Raw genomic sequence first — 17,387 nt, forward strand, 5'->3', positions numbered from 1 at the left:
TTCAATACCACACAGCTCCTGGCGTATCGAACCAACAACCTCAGTATACGGATATCTAGTCCACACACTCACTCATCAAAGATAAACATGTCCGAGTCTAACCAATTGAGGTCATTACTTTGCATGTCTATGACCGTGGACACAGCTATTCGAATAGATTTACATTCCGTAGAGATTGTACACTGTATTTACACGATATGCTCAGCCTTCAACTATTACAAGCAGATGAGCGAATTATACCGAGACTCTTCAATCACCTTTCCTTGCTGGACTATACTATAAAGACACCCTAGGCGCTCTAAGCCTACGTAAGCTGCCAGGGTACCACTTAGACAACTTAGACCTTCGTAAGGAGTCTGGTTCAATTTGGAACTGATTGGGATAAATTCAAATAGAAATATTTGAATTTGAAAATAGATTTGGATTTAGGTTTGGTATTAATTTAAATAAGTTTATTTGAATTAGGATTAGGATTTGATAGCCCTAATTTTTGGGAGAGGTTTGAATTCATAGGATTTGAATTTATTTGGATTTCAGTTGAATTGAATGTAAGAAATAGATTTGAATTTGAGAGACATTTAAATTCAAATCTACACTTAAAGAACTATAAAAAATAATTAAACCAAAAATGCATATGATCAATTTATTGCATGTATTAATTTAGAAATTAATTTGGTGCTCTTTAGAATACTTATCCAAAATAATATATTTGAATATATACATACATGTGTGTATATATATATATATATATATATATATATATATATATATATATATATATTCAAATATACATTTCCTTGATTTTATGTTGGTTTAAATAATTAGTTTTGTAAAAAAATGAGTGATTTTTGCTAAAAATCTAAACGCTAAAAACTCAGGATGTTACAATATTAGCTCATCAAAAGAAGTGCTTTCAAAAATCGACAGTGATAATAGGTATCACTGTTGGTAATATGCCCTAGAGGCGATCGAGTTTGCGGATTGGATCTGCTAATGGGCTTTAATGTTGATTAAAGGACCATTAGGGTTTAGAGTCATAATGGGCTTTAATGTTGATTAAAGGCCCATTAGCGTGCTCTATATAAGAATAGGCAGGGGCCAAGGCGCATGGTGTTCTTTAGAAACCCTAGCCGCCTCCTATTCCCGAACTCCTTTCGAAACCCTAGCCGGGCGCGCGGTTCTAGCACACCGGCGCACGGCGATTCCATCCTTGTACGTGTGGATACCGTGGAGGCGCTGCTACTATTGCGGTGCTGATCTGCTCGGGAGTACTCGGGACGTACTCGCGAGTACTCGGAAGGTGCTCGGGACGTGCTCGGGATGAGGTTGACGATCGACTACTTGACGCGCACGACGTTGGATTGGTCTGCTCCAACTCTTCTTCCGCTGCACTGCTCGTCAAGTGGTAACGATTCATGATCCCCTACTCGCATGGCTTCCTGGTTGAATGCGGTAGAGAAAATTTATTTTGTGCTAGCGTAGCCTACCCGCAACCCTTCAATCACTGGGGTCTGCTTGTCTTCTCTAGCGCCTTTAAATGGTTCCTTCTCTCACACTCGATCAACTCACTCTCTCGCTTGCTCTTCGGCCCCTTCCACCGCACTCTCACACCTTCCGCCGCCGCCACACCACACGATGGATCCGCCACCTTTGACTCCACCCCTGCTTCCACCGCCACCTTCTCCGGCCACGCCTCCCACCGGCATCGTCATCCGAGGAGGAGGAGGCCACAACAGCATGGTCATCGGACGAAGCTTCGGTGACTCGTCAGGATCCCCATTCGAGGATGATGAGGTGTGAGATTTCTTCATCGACGAGCTAAAGGCGAAGAAGCCCCGGTCGAGCTCAAAGGAGGAGGAGGCTGGTGGGGGTCAGCGACGGCGATGAAAATGATGACTTCTTCTTTTGGATCGAGTATTATCACGGCTGCGGGTAGCTTAGTCACGCGCGTTTAGGGTATTTACGCACGCGGGTTTAGGGTTTTGCATGGCCATGCATGACGTACATAGTTTTTTATGTACAGTAGGATTCGTGGGATATAAACTCAAATATTATGATTATTAGTAATATAAATATCAGTTAAATTAATGCTTGAATGCTTAAATTTTGTTTTGTCCTAGATTGAATATCACTACCGGTTCGTAAAAAGAACCGGCAGTAAAAAGTATAAAAATCGTTAGAATAAACTCAATAACTGACAATGATAGTTTATATCATCGTCGGTTCATTATATAAACCAGCAGTTATATGTACAATCAGTCAAACTGGTGGTTATGATATTTTCTATAGTAGTGAGGGTTAGAATAAGGATGAGCTAGACGGTGGAACCTAAGGCTTGTTTCTAGGATACAAATGGATACTTAATGGGTAGTTCTAGTTCATGCTTAGTTTATTTTTTTCTTAGCTTAGTTAGGTGAGAATGAATCTTTAGTTTTTTTTTTTAAGTTTTGGGTTGACCCAATAACTAAAAAATATAAAACTTGCATTCCTACATGTTTGAGTCCATATCACAAATAATCTTACCCTCGTCAAATTATGATTTTTGGTAAAATAGTTAATACATGCAACTTGACATTGGAAGAACATCGCTAAGGGGCTAGTTATCCCGCTTGCTATCGTCAAATTTGCCAAGCGGGATAGAAAAAATAGCTACAACAGACTCTCCAACAGCATAGCTATATTTATGCGCTCGCTATCCGCTCCATCTCGCTGGCCACATCCAGCCAGGGGAGAGGCTCGCCATCTCCGTTAGCTACTGACCGATGTAAACAGTACTCAACAGTAGAATTTTTCTTCCCATCTTCTCTATTTAAAAAAGTATTCTTATGTTGCTCCAAAAATTCTAATAAATTTTATACGTGTTCTATAATCCATGTGCAACCCATTTAAATTAGATTCAACCAAAAATCATGTGTACATTTAAACTAAAATTCTCTAAAAAAAAGGCTACTTTTATAAGTTATAATAATTGTTGGTGCCTCAAATAAGTTCCCAAAAATTATAAAAAACTTACTAATATTCTTCTTATGTGATGGATTGATTTTTAAAATTATTTCCAACCCTAGGTTATATGGTGAAAAAGTGAGTTCCTTTTAATGCTCCATTTATGTGCATTTTTATCATTTAATGTGATATTCTTCTTTTAATTAAATTTGAATTTAAACATATACAAATTTTAGCCGTTGAAAATATAGCTGTTGTAAATATTTTTCATTTATATGATACTAATAGAATATATGTGAGTAGAATTTAGGAGCGATATTTAAAGAGTTAGTTAGAGAGCGTAAAAAAATAGAGATGAAATCTTTTAGATATACTCTCTATATGAAAATATAGGGAACAAGATTTAGTAAGTCGGTTGGAGATGCTCTAAGGACTAATAGACTTCGAGCTCGATTGGACTAATGTAATTTAATAAAAAAAATTGCACCATCTTCAATTCCACATCATAAGCCTAAGGGAGCCTGCACACGATGGAGTGGCGCACGGGAATCCGGCAACCGAACCTCACCAAAGTAAGCTTTTGGGTCAGATGTGTGTCATGCAATTCAATAAGCAAGTCACTTGAAATCAACATCGTTTGGGATCCTGCATGGGTCCGGGTTAATTAGGTTTTTGGAAAGTGTCTACGCGTTTGCCCATTGTCATCTACGTCTTCTCTCTCTCATCGTCCAATACACGTCTAATCATTTGCACCATGCATGCACACAGCGGCCATCGCTAGAGCGATCCTCGGTCAGTCGCAGGCGATCCTTCTTCACAAGGTCGGTCGATCTCTTGCTTGATATCTACGTTTCGATGATCCCTACTTCTATGCGTGGCTAATTTCTCATGTCTTTGCTATGTTACCACATGTATAAGCTACGGATATCTAATTTAGTGACCATGATCCTATTCGTAGTTGTTCACATTACTATATATACGTGATGCAATCTATTTGATCACGGTAGCGAAACTATGTTTTTTTAAGGACGATAAAAGCGTTGCCAATTTTTGTTATAAAAGAGGAGAATTAATCCAGTTTATAAGTAAAATCGTATCTAAAAACTTCACAACCATAAGACGACAATACGACAACGACTACATAGACAACGTTCACACCACAAGCACAAACCCGATAAAAAACAGGACCAACCCAACTTAACTCGTGTGTTAACTAACCAAACACCCACACCACTCAGTCGGTGGAGCCACCGCTCCCACGCGGCACCTCTCAGACACACAAGCTGGCAGAACGTCGCTTCGTAGGAGCGCGCATTAGACTAAAACTCTGTCGTGAACTGCCGCCTGCTGAAAGAAAAGCCGCCGTGAAGATGGACATAGGGGTGAATTTACAGAAGAAGCCGACGAAATGACCTCGAACAACACCACGACACCCACCACACACGGTGCAACCAACAAATAGTCGTGCCCAGCCTAACTCAACTCGTGCAACAAACCAGCATCCTGAGCAACAAACTGGGGGAGCCCTGCTACCACGCCATCAGCAGCTTAGTCGGCGGAGCCCTGCTCCTACGCCGAACCAAAAACCCCAGAAAGCTAGCGAGCGAGTCACTTCAAAGGAGTGTGCATCATGGAATGGAACATCGTCGTGCTGAGCAGAGACGTAGGAGCCAACCAACAAAAGAAGCCGGAGTCACTGGCGGGTGTAGGAGGGCTTCCGGAAGCGACGTCTTCAAGAAGGAAGCGACGTCAATGCCGTCATCGCTCGACAGAAAACCGGGACAAGGATTTCACTGAAAAAGCCCATAGAACGGGAGAAACGCTATAATATCACCTTCAAGAAGAAAATAACGCTCACAAACATCATTAACATTACCACCAGCAGAAAGCCAAGCTAAGCTTTCGCTCACAACTCTCCAACCCAAAGCCCCTGCACATCGATGCAAGTCTCAGAGCACGCCGCCCCGACACCCTGCGCACGCACCGCTCACCACTGGCAGCCCTCGGGCTCCCCACAACCTGACCTAGTGGGAAAGATAGATCGACAAAAGGAGGAGCCCAACGGCAGCCGGACGCAACGACGAAAATAGCAGAACCGCCGACGTCCCGTCGCAGCCTGCCACCCCCACCGGGAAATGTCCACAGCCGGCCAGCAGGGCATCACCAGCGACAGCGGCCAGCCTGGAAGCCGCACCACCAATGGCAGCACCACAACCAGCAGGAGGTGGCCAGCACCAGCGGCGCGGCAGACCCGAGCCGACAGCAGCAGCAGGCTCGGTAAACGCTAGGCGCACAACGCCAAAACGGAAGCGCGCAGCTCCGCACCACCAACGGCAGCACACCAAGCAGCAGCGGTGGCCAGCACCAGCGACGCGGGCCGGGAACTAGCAGCGGACGAATGGATCAGGCCCCCAGGCGCCAAGATCAGACCACACTGCAGCCGACGACGAGCTCCCGACGACCACCGAACAAGAAGAGCTAACACCGGGGAAGAGGACGGGAAAAGGGGAAAAGGAAGACCGCGATGCCCTGGCTTGAAGCAGTCGCTGGACGACGTCGCCGATGTCCGCTCATCAATGACGGCGGCCAGAACTAGCCGCGATTTAGGAGGAGTCGGGCGGTGGAAGGGGATCCCCCTGAGTCGCTAGAAATATAGTAACTTATCGTCGTAAACTACGCTTATTTCGCGCGGTACGTAATTAAGTTTAATTTTTCTCGACTGAGATTACCCGTAGTGCAGGGCGGTGGTGCGGCATGCGTTTCCACGGCGCCACTGGCATGCAGGGCGGCCATGGAAACTCCGGCGCTGCGGCTCGTCGTCCTCCTTGGGTCGCTCACCACGTCGTCGTGCACGACGACGCCGGCTGGCTGCGCCGCCGATGCATCCCTAAACGTGAGCAAGATGACGAGCAGAGCTACGATGGTGCACCGGCCGCAGCGCCCCGGGCACTCCATTCCCGCCTCGATTGAGTGATCTTGTCGAGAATATTTCGGACACTCGGTCTCGGTATCTCCCAAGATTCTGGCAGTGTGCGTTAGTGCGTGCGTGTATCTAAGATGCTAGCTGCGTGCTCCGATATACATACGTGATTGGCTACACGTATTTGTGTACCTGGTACAGTTGACATTTCAGGTAACGAGTCCGGATGCAGCTTTCGGCATAGAGCTTCGTGATGACCGGAGCGAGACCTAGCCAACTTGACCGTACGTATATACGCGGGTCGAAGCTTACTCTTTTGTGAGGAACGGTAACATTTTAAAAGGAGTGGATTAGGTCACTTAAAAATTTAAAATAAATTAGTTTTAAAAACTTTGTAAAATAAATATATATTAATTTTTATCTAAATGTGCTATATGTTTATTTAGTACGTTTACTCTACCACTCAAGAAAATTGTAAACTACTTTAAAAGAGTAAATTGCAAGTATATAAATACAGAAACGTAAATAAGGTAGAGAGACAAATTTGACATAAGAGATTTTTATCCCGTGATATCGATGGCATAAATGACACCTCTAGTCCACGTTAGAGCTCTAAAAAAATATGCTCCTGATCATTAAGTCTCTTTCAGTCACGACTCTTGAGCTATCAAGTCACCAAGACAAGATCTCAAGCACGATGAGCCACCAAGCTACCAAGATAAGGTCTCATCATCATTAGCCTCTCTTCTGGTCACTTGCCGTCGTGATCACTTTGAAGCTTGAGTCACCAAGGTAAGGATCTCTATGTCCCCGTATACATGTCTTGCCGTCGCTCCACACCAAGTTAAAGAGTCAACAAGCTTGAGCCACTAAGATTCAAGATGCCGGTAAGTCACCAAAACTCTAAGATACCTATGTATCACTCGGTACAAGTTAGGATCACTCTTTGATCCCTTCTTCAAACTGCAACACCTAGCTACAATCCATCTAGATCTTTAATATTGTGCTTAATTGCTTTGGATGATCACTTTAAGCACTTTGGTGATTTGGATGTCTTCTCGAGTATATATGAGCTTCCTCTAGACTCCAGCAGCATGGCACACCTTCAAATGACTGAGTAGAGCGGTATTTATAGCCTCAAACCCACCAACTAGTTATTTTTTGAATGATTCAAAAAAGCTGTTAACACCGGATAATCTGGTGAGAACAGTAGTACTAACACCGGATCATCTTATGAGTACAATCTCAGAAACTAGCAGTTATACTTTCTCTCAAAACCTCTGTGAACACTGGACACTCCGGTGTGCCTTCAAATCCATCACTGAACCTTCGTTGAGTTATCTTGAGTCATCTAAGCCTTTGCATCCTCTCTGTTTAAAATACTCCGATGCATTCATTCGGTATTTATTTCATTCACACCAGATCATCTGATGAGTTATATCTTCTCTTTTTTTCCTAGAAAATGCTCCGCTGCAACTATCTCTGTGATCACCAGACTATCCGGTGAGTTTATCTTCATTCTTCAGTACTTGCAGTTGCCTCTGCAAGAAATGTTTTGGTGCTATATTCCGGTGTGCACAACCTAAACACCGGACCTTCCGTTGGGTTGATACTCAGTCTTCTGCACTTGCATTCTTCTATACAAGAAATATTCCGGTGTTACACTGTGCAGATCACCAGACTATCTGGTGAGGTTCTCAACCTTCTCTCTCTTTGTCATAAATATTCCGGTGGGTTCAACACAGAGAGCACCAGACTATCCGGTGAGACTATCAGTCTCTGTGCATAATGCTCCGATGAGTGCAAACTCTTCTACACCGGACCTTAAAGTGAGGTTAATTCTTCTAGAACTTCTCCAATTCAATTAACTTTTATCCTGACTACGATGACTTCTCGATGTATTGCATCTATGAGACCTACTAATATATATTTTTGACAAATATGTTAGTCTCAATAACTATGTTATTATAATTACAAAAATCACAATTATAACCTAATAAGATCGTATTCGCTACACCTTTCGTGAGACTCTAGAGCTGGTTCGTAGCGACACTCTCACGAACATAGGCGGAGCTAGGGGGGTTTTTGGGTGTCACAGGAATATCCAAAAATTCCAAATGCTAGTATAGATTAGCTCTTTGTTGTAGGAAAATTCGCAAATAACAGTATAGATTAGTGTCATAGGCACAACCAGAATTCTTGTATAGTGGGTGTTCCGGCTCCGTCACTGCTCACGAACTCGTTGAAATTAAACCTCCCACGGCGACACTCGCGAATCGCTCGTTCCAAATAGGGCCTTGAGGTACATGCTCTAGATCACTTTTCTTTATGCATGACTTGGTTCACACCAGCATTGGGTAATGCTTACATGAGCAGTATGCAATGCATGACTCGTTCCTAAATGCCGGGAGACGTCTCTATCCGCTGCCCCCAATTCAGAACTGCATGTACTCACACAAATCACTGGTCACCATGTAGATCCTACATACTTGGTATACACGCAATTGCACAGAATCCTGACGTTGAGCTGACAATTTCTCCCCTTCCAGAATCCAGCTTCAGGTGACTGGTTCAGATTACCTAGGTTACCTGTATACCTGAATTTACATGGCTACTTGTTCAATGTTTTTTTTTACGGGGTACTTGGTCAATGTTCACGTCAACACTCACAAGCAATCTGGCTGTTACAATTAATCATTTTTGAGCCGTAGAAATTAGACTTTGCTAAACAGACGGAAAAAGAGAAGTATCTGGGAAATTAAGGTGGCTGGAGAAAAGTTCTGGCTGGTTCAGATTACCTACGCAGTTACCTGTATACCTGAATTTATATGGCTACTTGTTAAATGTTTTTTTTTAACGGGGTACATGGTCAATGTTCACGTCAACAGACTCAAGCAATCTGGCTGTTACAAGTAATCATTTTTGAGCCGCTAGCAACAGACGGAAAACGAGAAGTATCTGGGAAATTAAGGTGGCTGGAGAAAAGGAAACAGAGGACAAACAAGTTTTGCAATATTCAGTGGCATGCCAAGATGAAGATCAACTTTGCTAAACACTACCCAACAAGGAATTTGGATTACAAGTTTCATTTGTATATGGATGCTATTTTAATTGGATGACAATTTGATACAGCAACCATAGTTTATCCCTGTTGGTTCTCAATAACCAGATATCAAACTGCCCAATAATAACATGCATCAAGCAAACATTAGTCACAATCAACATGTATGTGCTACGAAGATAATCAGAATGGATTTTCACGAAGAACTTAAGGAACACAAGCGGCTTCTTCTAATGCACCAGCAGCAACACCAAGTTTGCAAAGTTCAGTGGCATGACAAGATGAAAATAAACTTTACTAAACACTAGTCACCATGGAAACTTGTAATCCATATACAAATGAAACTTGTCATCCAATTAAAACAGCATCAATATACAAATGAAACTTATAATCCAAATTCCTTGTTGGCTGGTGTTTAACAAAGTTGATCTTCATCTTGGCAAGCCACTGAATATTGCAAAACATGTCTGTCCTCTGTTTCCTTTCTCCAGCCACCTTAATTTCCCAGATACTTCTCTTTTTCCGTCTGTTTAGCAAAGTCAAATTTCTAGCAGCTCAAAAATTAATACTTGTAATAGCCAGATTGCTTGCAAGTCTGTTGACGTGAACATTGACCAAGCACCCCGTGAAAAAAACATTGAACATGTAGCCATGCAAATTCAGGTCTACAGGTACAAGGGAAGAAATTGTCAGCTCCCTCCTCATCAGGATTATGTGCAATTGCGTGGATACCAAGTATGTCCCAAAGGATCTACATGGTGACAAGTGATTTGTGCGAGTACATGCCGTTGTGAATTGAGGGCAGCGGATAGAGACATCTCTTAGCATTTCGGAACCAGCCAAACATTGCATACTGCTCATGTATGCATTGCCCAAGTCTGAAGTCAACCAAGTCACGCATGCAGGAAAAAAAAAGAAGGAAAAAAAACATGGGCATGGAAGAAAACTTGCACGGGAAGACTTGACTACTCACTTGCACGGGAAGACTTGACTACTCACTTGCACGAACAGTTAATTCTGGTAATAATCTTCGAAGTCATGGAGAAAAATTGCGGATAAAAAATATAGTATGTTCTGAAGGAAAAAAAACTTTGTGATATGTTTTGGGTGAGCGTAGCAATTTTCAGTCAAAAAAATGGTGTGCGCGTAGCAATAGAACCAGCGCGGCTGGGTGGCGTGTGAGACCCGAACTCGAGGAAACCTAGCTAGTGACATTTTATCAACCTCTAATTTTGAAGTACCGAATAATAACATCAGTAACAATTCAACACGCATGTGCTACAAAGATAGTCATAATATTATTTCAGCACAGCTCAGACTATCTCAAACCATATTCCCTTCATTTCGTTCTTTTTCCAATTCTCCTCCCCGTTTTCATTCTCTTTATTTTCTCTCATCTCCAACAGCTTCTCTTCGAAGGGATTTGTGAAGGGAAAAGAGAGAAAATTCCATTCTGAATGGAATGACCTTGGGAATTCCGTCCTGAAAGGAATGACCTTGGGAATACTTTCGTGATGAGAACTATGAAGAGAAACCATTGGAGCGCTAAAAGGAACGAAAATCCCTTCGTGAAGGAATTCTGGACCCTGACGGGAAACCGTTGAAGATGGTCTCATAGTTAACTTATGTGTTAGAGAATTGGATCTGAGAGAAGATAATTTAACGTGAAAAAACTCTCCAGTGCGAAGATAAAAAATCAAGGAAAGGAATCTATTAACGATGGTCCAAGATTATAAGTACAAAGTGTGGCATATATATTCTCTTTATGGAGTCATATTCGACTGGAATACTTCTAAAGTTTAAGTCATTATCCAACACACCTCCCTTGATTTAAAATCCGAACAAAGATGTCTATAAAGAAATTGTCTCCAAAACCCCCCAAAGGGTGAGTCATTTGTCATTTGATATGTCTGCCGGTTTAACAAGCAACGCCTTTCGTACGGCTACTTGTGTGAGAATAATTTTTATCTAAACTTGTTATATGGAAAAACTAATCTTACCCTCGAACTTCTCAATATCAAATTTTATGAATGACATGGTGAAGAATAATTGCAGATAGAAAACATAGTAGATTCTGAAAGGAAAAAACTTCCTAATATATTGTGGGTGCATGTAGCTATTTTTGGTAAAAAAAATATTGGTTCTGTGTGCGCGTAGTAGTAGAATCAGATGAACAGGGTGAAAGCAAATTCTATAGGACCCTGTTCAGAAAGACATCGTGAGGCTCCATCTATGTTATCCATCCCATGATTTAAGGGCTGGGCTGAAGAGGAGAGAGAGTGTGAGTAAGACACGTGTCATCGTATATGAGAGGGTTTTTTTTAAGATCGGGTTTTATAGAATTTACTTCCCAACTTGGTGACGCGTGAGGAAATCCGAACGCAAGAAAACCTAGCTAGTGACATTTTCTGGACCTTTAATATTAAACAGTCAAATAATAACGCCAAGTAACCATTAGTAACAATTCAAGACACATGTGCTACAAAGATAGTCACTTGGAAACCTTGGAGCGCAGCAGGACGAGTCAGAGCACCACTTTCGGCATAGTTTCACGAGGTGATCGAGGTCCCCGGCTAACCATACCGCACGTTGGTAGACGCTGCCCCTTTTCACGACAAGCTAGCAGAACAAAAAAAAAAAAATGGCACACCGTGCACCGTCCCATGGGTGGCTTCGCTTCCGCGATCTCTAGGGAGCATCCCACGGCCACGCTCTCAATTGACCTTTCGTCCGCTCGGAATGTAAGAATTTTTATATGAATTACTTGAATGACTGCACAATATAATGGAAGTTGAAAATTTACATATGGTAATATTATTGATAATTATGATGTGATTTGGGAAGAGTAATTTGGTAGAGGAGAGTGGTGAAAGCACAAGCGTGGCCTAGGAGGGAGGGCAGAGGTGGAGGCAAGATATAGGAAAGTGCAAGAACCACTATATATTTTTTATATAATAATAGAAAAGTAGAGATTAATAGTAATATGCCCGTGCATTGTAACGACGTTCTTATTTGAACCCATTTGTAGTATTGCAGTAGTATGATAAAAAAAATTATGCTTTGAAAACACTCAATGTACAAAGTGAGCACTCAGGCCGATGATTACTCACCTTAGCCTGTTAATCCCTTCTGAGATTCATGTAGCTTTCATATAGGTATTTGTACCCCTAGTATTTCCCACACGACGGTGAATACATCGCCTAGACAACATCGTCTTCATCAACCTCACTAGATGCTTGCAGACGCTCCTAGAAGAGTTGCCTGTCATGGAGCCCGCTGCCATGCCCTGAATCTAGCGCCCAAATGTGGAATATGGCCTGCCATCGTCCACAATCGGACACCCAGCCATCACCGTCATAGATGTGTAGAATCTCCATTTGTTTTTGCAAGATCCAACACACAAATTGAGTAAAAAATGGGCATAACATGCAAATATTGCTATGTAACAATGCTCCGCTAATTCTATCACGTCCTAAAATACTAATTACGTACTTAAGCAGTATAATCGTCATGACTTTAAATTTGTATGTGTTGTTTAGCAACTCAAGTTAAATGTGTTCGAAAAATACGTTGTAAGTGGTTTAAAGATACTTAGAAAAGCCCCAAATATCTTGGAGAGAAGAAGAAAGGAAAGAGGTGCAAATTTAGAAAAAAAAAATTAGATCCCTTTCGCGGTCTGATTGGGATTCCTCGTGGTCTGACCGCCAGGGGGCAGCTGCGTGGGCTTTCCACGTGGGCTTCCAGTGGTCTGACCGCCATAGCGCAGAGGCTCCACTTAAAAAAATCGATCAACTCTCTCACACTCACACTCTCTCACACTCTCACTCTCACTCAATCCTTCACTCACACTAAGAGAGAGGGACAGACCACCTCGACGTCAACGATGACTGGAGATCGATGGAGAGAATTTCCTCAAGCTTATTCCCTTCATCCTCTTCATCGGGGGAGTTCCTATGCGTGTTTCTTCCACCTAAAGTCCCAAACCACCCTAGAGCCTGATCTCCAAATCAGAGCTTTCTCGAAGTGATCCCCTCTAATAGAAAGCTTCTCTACGCTAATATGAGACACTCCTACCATTTTTCTGTCGTTCCCGAGCTCTATTCGATCCCCATTCCATTTAAACTCAAGCTTAACCCTAGCCTAGGGCTTATCCATGGGGTATTTTAAGTTTAACTCAGTGAATATTGTCAAAATCACTTCAGAAGCACTCCACTAGTCCCATAGAACATTTTAGTGGTACCGACGGTCCAAGTGAGTGAAGGCGACGCCCATCTATCTAAGTTATTTGAGTGTTGTGCCGGAAGTATCATGTAACCGCCAGAGCAGCAAGGCAAGCATATGAGCATATTGCACCTTTTTTTAATTGAATGAAGTCAAAATTGATAAGTTGTCGCTTATGTATCATTGCATGGTTAGCGAGTCAATACCAGATTTATATGGATAGAACCTATATTGAATTGCATTATCTCTACATTGAGTTATTGATTATCCATATCCTTATAGCCTTGATAATATTGTTGATATCTAACTTAAGAGTTATTCAAAATACTTAGCAATGCATAGGTCCCCGGTTCGAGCGATGGTGCAACCATTGTTCGCGAGTTTCGGGCTTACTTGTTTACAAACACAATGACAATAATGTGGGTTGTATGAGATCTGAGAATGATGCGATATGTGGGCGGTGCTATGCACCGGAGGAGTTCCTCCGTGTAGTTTGAGAGAGGAGCCCGGATGCTATAGTCCGCTTGTATCGTTTAAGCATCGCCCATCAGTGCAGTTAGCTTTAGCACTTTCCATACTTATGACATGTTGCATATGAGAATGATAAGTCAAATACCTTTGTAGGTGTGGCCTTTTGACATACGGATCGATGTCATGGGTATAATAAACTTGTAGGGGTATTCAGTTTGCTTCGGAAGTAGTTCTGGATGACCCTCACATCTATCGGCATATGATCAAACAATTAGGGATTATTGAGAAAGGTTGACACGAGTACCCCTTACATGAGCCTATGTAGACACGTGAGTTAAATGGTCCTCGAGTCGTGTAAGTAAAGAAGTACCCCTACAGGGTGTAAAAATAATTCAAATTATGACACTCTCGGTCATGAGCATGTTTCTATTCATTTACATCGATTGTAGAGTTTCTGCATGTGGGAGATGTGGTATGGTTGGATGAGTTGGGTTTGAGATGATTCGTTTTATAGTTATGTTTATGGGATGGTTCCATTTACGTTTATATGCAAGTCGATGGTTGCAGAGTAGAAAGTTATATGTGGTTAAGTATAAGTGCTCATACATAACTGTTAAGGTTGCTTATGCATGCGAATTTACTTAACCTTATGACCTACTCCTTGCTAATGACTCAATATATAATCTTTGAAGTCAGATTATTATATGTACTCATTATGGATTAAATCTTATGAATACCTTCATACTCACACTGCTCTTTCAGGTTTCACAGGAGAGGAGAAGCTCGTGTTTGATTACTTCACGCCCGCCGATGTAAGTGACAGAAATAAGTAGTGCAAACTACTTGTATGACGTGCTTTTAGATGAATCCTAAGGGCATATGACTTGACCGGACTTTTGATGTTGATAGGTGTTAATCTTCCACTAAGTAGTTTCTAGTTTGGTGAGTAGGTAATATGTTCTTTATCCTCCTAGCTCCCTTTTGATGTAAATTGTTGTAAATAGTTTAATATTTAAAAACTTATAATATAATTTAATTATTTACTCTTTCTTAAACTTTATTATGATGCTATATTTTAAGAAGACATATATTCTGATGTTAAGCATAAAACAAGTGTCGAGACTATCAGAATGGTATTCCAGTTAATCATCATGATCGTGATTAAGCAAATGATCATCCTGATGATTATTGAAATACTATTTAATAAATTCATCATAGATTCTTAGAACACTCATTTAGCTGAATCCGTGTAACAATGACATTTGCAACTACCTATAGAAACTGGAAAAAAAAGCATCGTTAACACCTCATATTTTGCAGTTGGGTATCTTATGACCTCCATATTCCATACGTTCATACACTATCTGGTTATACATGCAATAATTTATCATTTATTAAAAACTTCACTACAGATGAAATAAAGTGTAAGCTTCATAACATATATTAGCAAGACCACTAATTAGAACATGACCTGCTCAGCTGAAGGAAAATATTATTCCATTGTTCAATTCCCAGAAACTAAGAATTGTTGCAGTAGCTAGCAAGCATATCAGAGCAACCGTAAGGCCTCATCATCTCTACAACAGACAACAGAAGATAGATATCAAATAGCATGATCCACATAGGGCATAATGATTCAGCTCACAAACTCACTGCAATGGAAATCGCTATGAATAATATCAGCTCACAGATGAACTGCAGACACAACAAAATAAAAGTTTTAGAACTCGAACCAATCATGAATAGCTTCTATGTTATCTTTATGAACTAACTACATAATAAATTAACTGTAAAGGCCAACGCATGAATCATTAACATACCCCTTCCATTTTTTAGGAGGTACCAGCATAGGAAGATAGGGTATGTCCACATGTCTAGCCTGCAAGAAATTCAAACATCTAAATAACCATGAAAATTTCCTTGACACAAACAAAACATTTGTCAAACAGGGGGAAAAAAGAAATTTGCGATTCGGCATCTTCATCATGGACACTAGAGAAAAGTCGCAGAAAAGGACAGTGCTTTCAAACCCCTCATGCACAATAGGGTCGCCCTCTATCACCCAATGTTTCTTCTTTAGCTTCCTACAGGTTGAAGAGAAATGTCACAAAAAGATCTACATACATCTACACGTGCATGCCTAAGTAATGAAACAATGATGATAGAATCAAGTATGCTTGTGCAGCCACACAACATGCAGTAAAATTCTAGAGAAAAATGTGCAGCCCTACCCATTTTCCACTATAGGTTGTCGTAGTACATGCTTAAATGCAGGTCGAAAATCAGAGGAGCTATTTGGTAATTGATTGGCTGGTGACTGCACAAATGCTGAATCCAGTAATAATTCAATCAGACAAGTTCCCAACTGCAGACATGGAATGAGGATTAAGTTTCAGAAAATAAGAGAAAAGGCTTGCATTTCTGGTTGTACTGTGTGGAACACGAACCTTCACTTGGGCTCCTGTTCTCCATTCCTCTAATTCAATCTCTTGTTGAGCCAGCAGCTTCTGCGCTTCACTTAACTTCTGCTTCTTAACCAAACTCTTAACACGTTTCTGGGATATGGCTTGCTCCTTCTCCAATACTTGATCATTTTCACCTTAATCTTTCCTCTTACCTTTCTTCCTGCTTTTCTGAAAGAATGCCTGGACTTTGGACCGTAAAAAAAAAAAAAACAGCTTTCAATGGACAGCCAAACCAATTAATAATGCACAAGATTAAAAACAAAACAGTATTAATGATTCCTTTGTACGAACTAACTTGTTGTATTACTGTGCTGGCAAAGTCTTACTGAATGATTCCCATCTCAACCACTAACTTGATGACAGCTTTTAAATGGCATGCCTCTTTCCTTTTTGCCAAATTAAGGAACTAAAATAGCATACAATTACATCCTAATGATGTAATCGAACTTAAGTACTTTATCACATATACGAGAGCCCAACTCTAATGCACAAGATGAATAATCGACTCTACAATGAGAGAAATTCCAAAAGCACAATTATAGTTTCAAATTTTCGACTCTCTAAAAGCTTTGTCATGTACAGACATAATACGCTTCAACTATCGCACACGGCGTCAAGTAAAATTGAGGCACTTATGTTACTGAAAGCTGGATGGAAATTACAGTTCAGAAAATTGATAATAAACAGTTCGCCAAATGGTGTCCTCTCTTTCTGTACGCCTAGCAGTGAAAGGAGTGAAAGGTCAAGTATCTCCGAAATGTTAGGAATGAAACAAGCTCCACAAGTAGGAAACAAAAGAAACTTAGGCTCTGTCAAGTGGTTATGACTTATCTGAATAAACTAATAACAAAGAAAAGCTGTTGCAATTTCTTGTGCCCTTTTTGCAGATGAGTGCAGCAACATTGCTAAACCTTTCACTCCAAACATCTGACATGTGCTAATTCGGGAAGCCAAGAAAGGATACATAAGGAAGAGGATCCATCTTCACAGTTCATTACGGCAGCGGTGGCCTTCTTCGCTTCCTTCTGCTGCTTCTTCGGTGCTTTCATGGCAGCCTTTTCCTTTTTCTAGTCCTCCTCCATCTTGTATTCCTCATTTTTCATCTGGTTCAACTCCTGCAGCAGTAGATCGGCGGCTTCTTGTATTCACATTTTCACACAATATTGTTGATAGCTGATACTACACAAATACACATCACAAAACTATCAACGACGGCTTATTTCTGAAAATCATAAAAAGTTTGAACTTCTTCGAATTTACTATAAATACAAAGTTATGGATTAAAATACGAGTAAATTATCTGAAA

The sequence above is a fragment of the Phragmites australis genome, chromosome 8 (genome assembly GCF_958298935.1).
Source record: "Phragmites australis chromosome 8, lpPhrAust1.1, whole genome shotgun sequence".
NCBI lineage: Eukaryota > Viridiplantae > Streptophyta > Magnoliopsida > Poales > Poaceae > Phragmites > Phragmites australis.